The sequence below is a fragment of the Camelus ferus genome, chromosome X (assembly GCF_009834535.1).
Source record: "Camelus ferus isolate YT-003-E chromosome X, BCGSAC_Cfer_1.0, whole genome shotgun sequence".
Taxonomy (NCBI): Eukaryota; Metazoa; Chordata; class Mammalia; order Artiodactyla; family Camelidae; genus Camelus; species Camelus ferus.
The window spans coordinates 46075323-46082588 of NC_045732.1; positions in this window are offsets into that span (position 1 = coordinate 46075323).

Below are 7266 nucleotides of genomic sequence, written 5' to 3' on the forward strand. Positions count from 1 at the left end.
GGCCCCACCCACACCCCCCACCACACCCCCACAACCCCACCCCTGACACAGAATGTGCACATTCTCTCTGTTCAAAGAAGCTTTTCCCCAGGGGTGGGTATAGCTCAGCAGTAGAGCTGCATGCAGGATGTCCTGGGTTCAATCCCTACTACCTCCATTAAAAAAAAAAAGCTTCTCCCCAGCCCTATCTCTCAGAGTTTAAAGACTTGGGGTGCACACCTGCAAACAAGCACACAACTTCACACCCTAGGATCTGCCCACCCTACAGTGGCTGTACCCTGCTGGGTATCGGGTGAGAAGCTTGGTAGTAAAGAGCTGGGATGTGGAGCCACACGGGCTACCTACACAGCCTGTCTCCCCTTGCACTGGCGTGTGGCCTGGTGTCAGTTTACATCACCTCTCTGAGCTTCTGATTCCTCAACTATAGAATCGGAATGAAAATAGTACCTACCTCATAAGGCTGTTGGGCAGAGGAAATAAGTTAATATACGTAAAGTGTTCAAAACAGTGTCTGTCATGGAGTGCTGTATAAGTGTTTGTTGTTATTATTATGACATGTCATAAAAATGGATACCTATATGCACACAACTCAGAAACTTTTTGCAAGAAAGAGGGGGGGTGTGTGCGCGCGTGCATGCGCGTGCAAGCTCACGCATGCGCACGTGGGACCTTATGAATAAGTGATTCTCTAAGTGGTATGATTTAGAGGGGACTACCCACACCTCACCCTTAATCAACACCATTGCCCGAAATTCCACCAATATAGCATATATCATCTGAGTCTTGAAGGCCAGTTCTTTTCAACAATCCCCTATTAAAATGCACATACCCCTTGGGGGGGTGTTAAGCCTTATCAACTAACACCTTAGTTGTCAGCTAACACCTTAGTTATCAGCTAACACCTTAGATATCAGTTAACACCTTAGTTGACAGCTAACACCTTAGTTGACAGCTAACACCTTAGTTGACAGCCAGCTGAGAGCAAGACCCTGCAGGACGGGCTTTTGGAAGAAGGAGGACAGGGATAGTAGAAATAGAGGGGTTTTGATAGAGTCGAGAGGAGGGCACCAGGGCCAAACCCCACCAACTTCCCAAGGTATGGAAGGGACCGACTCCTTCCTTCTAGCTGATGTCACCAGGTGTGGGTGGGGGTGAAGCAGAAGGAAAGGGAGATCATATGCCAGACGTTCCCCACAGCAGCTGGTGAGTGTTGGTACAGCCAGCCTGAGCCTTCCTGCGAAGGTGGGTGGAGGTTGGGAGCTGGAATCTCTGTGTCCTACTGCCTTTCCAGCAATTCCAGCCCCTTCTCTACCCATCAATCACTTGCTGGGGGGTTAAACTAAGGGAGTTGAAGGGAAGGAATACAGGTAGATGGTCTCGATGACCTCCCCACCCCCAATTCCCACCACCCAGAACCACTGCTCTGGAAGCCTTGGGCTGGTCTCTGATTGGGCCCTAAGGGGCCACTTCCCTCCCATTGACCTTAGAGGTCAGCACTGCCAGCTCCTGCTCAGAGCCATCCGTGTCTCTGGCATTTATCATTCCATCCAAAGCCATTCCTGTTTCCTGCCTGGACCACTCCTGTTGTAATGAAAGCCATAAGCTCATTAAGTTGGGGTGAGGAAGGACTTCCTTTGATTTGTCCTCAATTTACCTCCTTCAAACTTCAAAGAGGCCTCCCACATCCACAGGACTGAAGCTTCAATGGCCCAAGTAGAGGACCCTCTGTTCACAATGCTCATGGTTGGAACATTTAAACTCAATCCATTTCTACAAACGTTGGAGACCAAGGATTCTTGGAATGATCATCTCTAGAAAGATGATCAGAGATCATCTAATCCCCTCTACACTCTCTGCTTTCCTGAACTCCCACCCATTACTCAGATCATGCAACTGAAGCCCAAGGAGGTTATTAGTCCCTGATATATATACACATGCTCATAGAGTGGACAAAGCTCTTGAGCACAATTCCCACATGGCACCCCCAGAACAATCCTATAATGCATGATTATCATGCCCAGGTTAGAGAAGAGAGAATTGAGGATCAGAACTGCTTAAGACCTTGCCCAAGACTTCAGAGCAAAGATGTGGCAGAGGTGGACTCCAAACCAAGTTTTCAAAGGCACTTTCTGGGATGAGGGAGTGGTTAACAGCACGGCCTTTGGAGCCAAACAGATGTGGGATTGAGTTCCAGTTACGCCACCCCCTAGGGTGTGGACCTGGACTTTTGGCAAGCTTCCCAAGCCTCAGTTTCCTCCTCTGAAAACCAAGAGTTATGACTACCACTCTCATGGGATTGTCCTTAAGAGGAAGGGAGCTGATGCCCTGTGAAGTGCTTATTCCTGCAGTCCACAAATATTTAGTGAGCATCTGCTTTGTGCCAGGCACCGCTTTAGGCCACAGGGATACAGCAGTGAACAGAACCAGACGACAACCCCTGCCTTCATGGAACTTACAGTCTAGCATGGCAGAAGTGTGTGAGGACGTAAATGAGCAAGATAACATCAGCTAGCGATGTATGCTCGAAAGGAAATAAAACAGGGCTGTGGGATAGGCAGGAGGTGACTTTAGACTTTGGTGACTTTTGAGCTGAGACCAAAATGAGAACAGAGTCTCGGGCAGAGGGAAGAGCAAGTGCAAAGGCCCAAGGTAAAACCCTTGATCCCCTCCACATTTATATCTCTTGCCCTGACTGTTCTACTGAGCTCCAGACAGCTGCCTTCCTTGCTTAGATGTCTAACAGGATCTTCAAGTTAACGTGGCCAGAGCAGAGATCTTGAGTCCACCCACAAACCATTTTTCCCCAACTGCATCCCAGCTCAGTAAATGATATCACCATCCAGCCAGTTGCTTTAGCCCCAATCCTGGGAGTTACCTTTGAATCTCTTCTGTTTCGCACCTCCTACATCCAATCTGTCTACAAGTCCAGCCACTCTATTCCCCCATATATTCTAATCCATCCACTCCTCAGCACCCCCGCTTCCATCAATCTGGCTCAAGCCACAATCCTTGCTCACCTCCATGGACCTCCCTTCACTCCCACCGTCTATTGTTAATGCAGAGAAACCAGAGTGAGTCTTTGAAAAATGCCAATCAGATCAGGTTACTCTCTTGCTTTCCCACTGGCCTCTCTTCTGGCTTAGGAGAAAACCCCAAGTCCCCCACCCTCTGGCCTGCAGGGCCCTGCCTATCTTGGCCCTTGCCTGCCTCTCTCACTCAGCCCTTGCCACTGCCCCCTTGCTCGTTCCCCTCCAGTCCCACCAGCCTTCTCCTTGCTGAGCCCCCAGGCATGACAGAGCCCTTAGAATGGAGTAATCACTCGGATGTAAGGTGGTGGGTAAAAAAAAGAGGGAGAAGGAAGGTGGTTGGGGCAGGGAAGAGAGAGGAGAAGGAGGGACACTGGAAGCTCAGACTCCAGACACAGCGGCTGAGTGAAGCCACGGCCTCTGGCCTGGGAGAGGTCTGGGTGAGCCTCCTCTGTCTCCCACCTCTCTCCTGACTGAAGAAGGAGCCCACCTCTTCCTGGTCCAGCCTCACAGGCCCACTTCTCCTTCACCAGGATGGACAGCTGAGGCCACAGGCATAGATGAGTTTGTCAAGGTGAGATCCTGGAAGGAGAAGAGGAGGACTTCCAGGGAAACTGTGGAAAAGCCTGGGAAGGCGTCACAGGGAGAAATGAGGGCCCAGAAGGCCCCTGGAGTTCTGCAGAAGCCCAGTAAGGAGGGACCGGACGACCATGTCAAAAACCAGCAAGTGGCTGGGGTCCAGGACCAAGCTCGGAGAAGATGACTTTAGTCATACAGACATGGCTGGCTTCCTCAGTGAGAGGGGAGTGGAGGGCAGGCCAGGCCAGAGGACAGGGAGCTAGATGCTTGGTGGTGAGAGGGGGAGGTGAACAGGAGGTCGGGAGTTTGAGGATCCTGGAGGAGAGGATTTTTTTCGGATGGGGAAAACTGGGATGTCTTTGCAGGCTGAGGGCAGGGAGCCAGCAGAGGGGAGAGAATTAGTGGAGTGCGGTCCCTGTCCCCAGGGAAGGGGCTGGTTAGACTCAAGAGGAGGGTCACGCCTTCATCTGAGGAGGGTGGGGGTGGGGAGGGGAGGAGGGCAGTTGAGAAGGGGAAGGGGGAAAGGGGAAGGAGGGAAATGGGGCTCAAGCTCGTGGCCATCGGCTTCCTGATATATCCCTTCCTTTCCTTGCCCTGCCAGCCGTTAACCATCAAGGGCAATGCCAGCCAGCTGTTCCCCAGCTCTGGCATTTATCTTCAAGGGATGATGGGGGAAGGGGGTAGGCAATGATGTGGGGTGCTATAACCACCCCATTGTTCTGCCCTGGGGCCTCTGGGCACAGTGGACTCAGGTGACCAGGACAAGTGGAGCTTGTACCTGATGCAATCTCTCTCCCTGACTCCCTTGCCAGATTTCCAAGTCCCAGATCAGCATGTTCGACTGCCAATTCCCACAGCCACCCCCTAAAATCCCACCTCTGCCTCAGTGTGCAGGGGAAGCTAAACCTGGCTGGAGACTGGGGACACTGTCGGGGATGCCACTGGATGGTCTACTGCTGCTCCAGGCCCACAGGTTCTGTGCCAGGACTTTTGCACATATGAGCAGCCACAGTTAATGCCCCTAAAGATCTTATGGGCAACATTGTTTTATTATGCTTGTTTTACAGTTGAGGGAACTGAACTTAAAGAGATGCCACCATTTGACTAAGGTTACCCAGAACTATTCACCAAGAGAAAAAGTCCCCAGGAGTTGTCTGTCCTAGATCTTAGTGTGTGTCCAAAGGCAGCAAGCAATAGTCACAGAAGCAGGAAAGGCACTCTGAGCTCATCTTAGGGCCACCAGTCCCAGTGCAAATGGGAAAACAGAGGATCTGGCAGGGAGAGTGACTTGGCCAAGGTCACACAATGAATGGAAGTCGGATCTGTGTCACCTGGCTTCCTGGCTGGTCAAGCTACCTGGGTCAACTGGCAGCATCAGGATCAGTGCCAGCCCAATGGGGCCATGGAGGACGAAGGATAAATGAAGTCATGGAGAACAGCCAAGAATGCGTGAAGTTCAGTAGCCTAGGAGAGCAGGGACATGTCTGCCTGTTCCATGTCCTAATAAAATACCCGGCATGAGAGTCAGGGCACAGTAAATGTATGTGGGACGGACGGACAAATGGCTAGGTGGACACATGTCTGGAACAAACCCAGAGGAAGGCCCAGCCAGGACACTCCACACTGGTCCCACATCTTCTCCTGCAGCCAGGACCCCACTCCCCACCCTGGCTGCCTGCAGGCCAGACCCCAGGGATCTGACTCCCCCTAAGCTGGAGAGGGGTGAGGAGGAAACTTTGCGAAAATTGGCCTGGGGTTTTGATGGAAAAACCCACAGAGGCACCATCAGTAAGTCCCTCATTCTTCTTTCTGACCTCACTCCAGGAATGTCCTCTGAAGCCCTCCTTTACCCTGTCAACAAAGCAGAAGCCCCTGCTCCTGTACAAATGTGCCCACCACACTGCTTTCCTGATTGGGGCGCTAATAAAGCAAGCCCTTTTCAGCCCCCAGAGCCTACAGGGCACAGCTTTGTGGCTGGGGCTGACACGTCTGACCCACCTGTCTCCAGGGCCCCTGGCCTGCTTAATTCTCTGGGGCCCTCCCTCCTTCCCATTCTTCCTATCCCCTTCTCACCCACCTTACCTGCCCATCCACCCCCTGCAGGTGCTCAGGGAGGACGAGTTTCTGCTCTGCAGCAGGGATCAGTAGGCACAAGTCCTCACACATGGACACCAGCCCACATCCTTGCTCACACACAGGCACACACACTCCCCAGGTTGTGCACACTCAAATCAATGCCACTGGACACACGTCCTGGAACGTGTCACTCCCCAGGCACACACACAGACTTGGGTCAGAGATAGACACACATTCAACTAGACCCAGGTACACACCTCTCCTGCCAGGGCCAGGCTGTGAGGTTTCTTCACTGGGTGGACCTGTCTTTGTTGATGTGAGAGAGAGAACAGAGGCTGGGCAGGATGGCAGATATAACTGTGTCTTTTGTGGTTGGAAAAGTTCTAGGATCCAGAGAAAACAAGCCAGGGTTTGGACCTAACTCCCCTCAGCCTCCCATGCCTTTACCTCTCAGTTGGGACTTCTTCCCCAAACTCAGCTCCCTGCCCAGGGCCCAGCTGGTGTTCTGGCCTAACCTGGCTCTGCCCAACCATGTCCTCTGGGAACCACACATGTGGCCAGGGCTCAAGTGACAGGCCTCAACTGGCCCAACCTGGGAAGCTGTTCAGTTGTGGAGGAGGACCCCCCCAGGTCAGAGGTCATCTTGTGCTCCCCTCCTGAGAGAGGGCAGCCCAGAGCCTCCAAAACCTTTGCCAAAGAGAAGGCAGGAGGTTCCCTCAAAGAGGAAGCCATATTTCCCAGGATAGCCAGGCCCGGCATGGCTCCTGTTAAGAGGAAGTGAGAAAAGCTCTGCGTGGGGCCGGCAGAGCTGTGGGTAAAGGGTAGGCAGCACTTCTTGGCCCCTGCTCTGCTGAGCCCTCACAAAGGATTCCCTAAACCCCTCACTGCCCGCACCCCCACCCCATCTCTCCCATCCTGCCTCTCCTGTCTTCACCATCCTTCTCCTGATCCTCTCATGAAAAATGGATGGAGCTTTTATTAAACTGTTTTCTCTTCAAAGGAGCTTTCAATTTTTAATGTTTTGCTGGGGTCGGGGAGACAGATTGGCCCAGACAGAACGTGGGTGGGGGCAGAAGAGGTCTGCCCTGGACTGGGGGAGAGATAGGGAGAAGGAGGGGCTCTAGATCTGGCTGAAGGTCAGAGAAGCCGGCAGCAGAAGAGATGAGTCTTTGGGGGTGGAAATACTTTCTTGGGTGGGACACAACTCTGCCCTTTTCCCCACTGCTCTCCACCTTGGACTGGGAGATCTTCAAGGGAAGTGGACCAACTCATGCTGAACACCTACTGGGTACCAAGCTAGCCATTTGATGTACAGATGCCCCACTGACTCACAACCCCACTCCAGTGATGGGAGACAGTAAAACAGTGATAAAGAGCAAAGACTCTAGAGTCAGCCCACCCGGTTTCAAATTCTGATCTCGCTGTTTGCTTGCTATGTGTTGCTGGGCCCATCACTTAATGCCTCTGAGCCTCAGCTTTTCCCACATGTCAAATGGGGGAAGGAGTAACTGTCTTGTAGGATTGCTCTGAAGATGTGGCGAGATCATGTAGATCAAATGCACATACATATCTAACACTTAGGAAG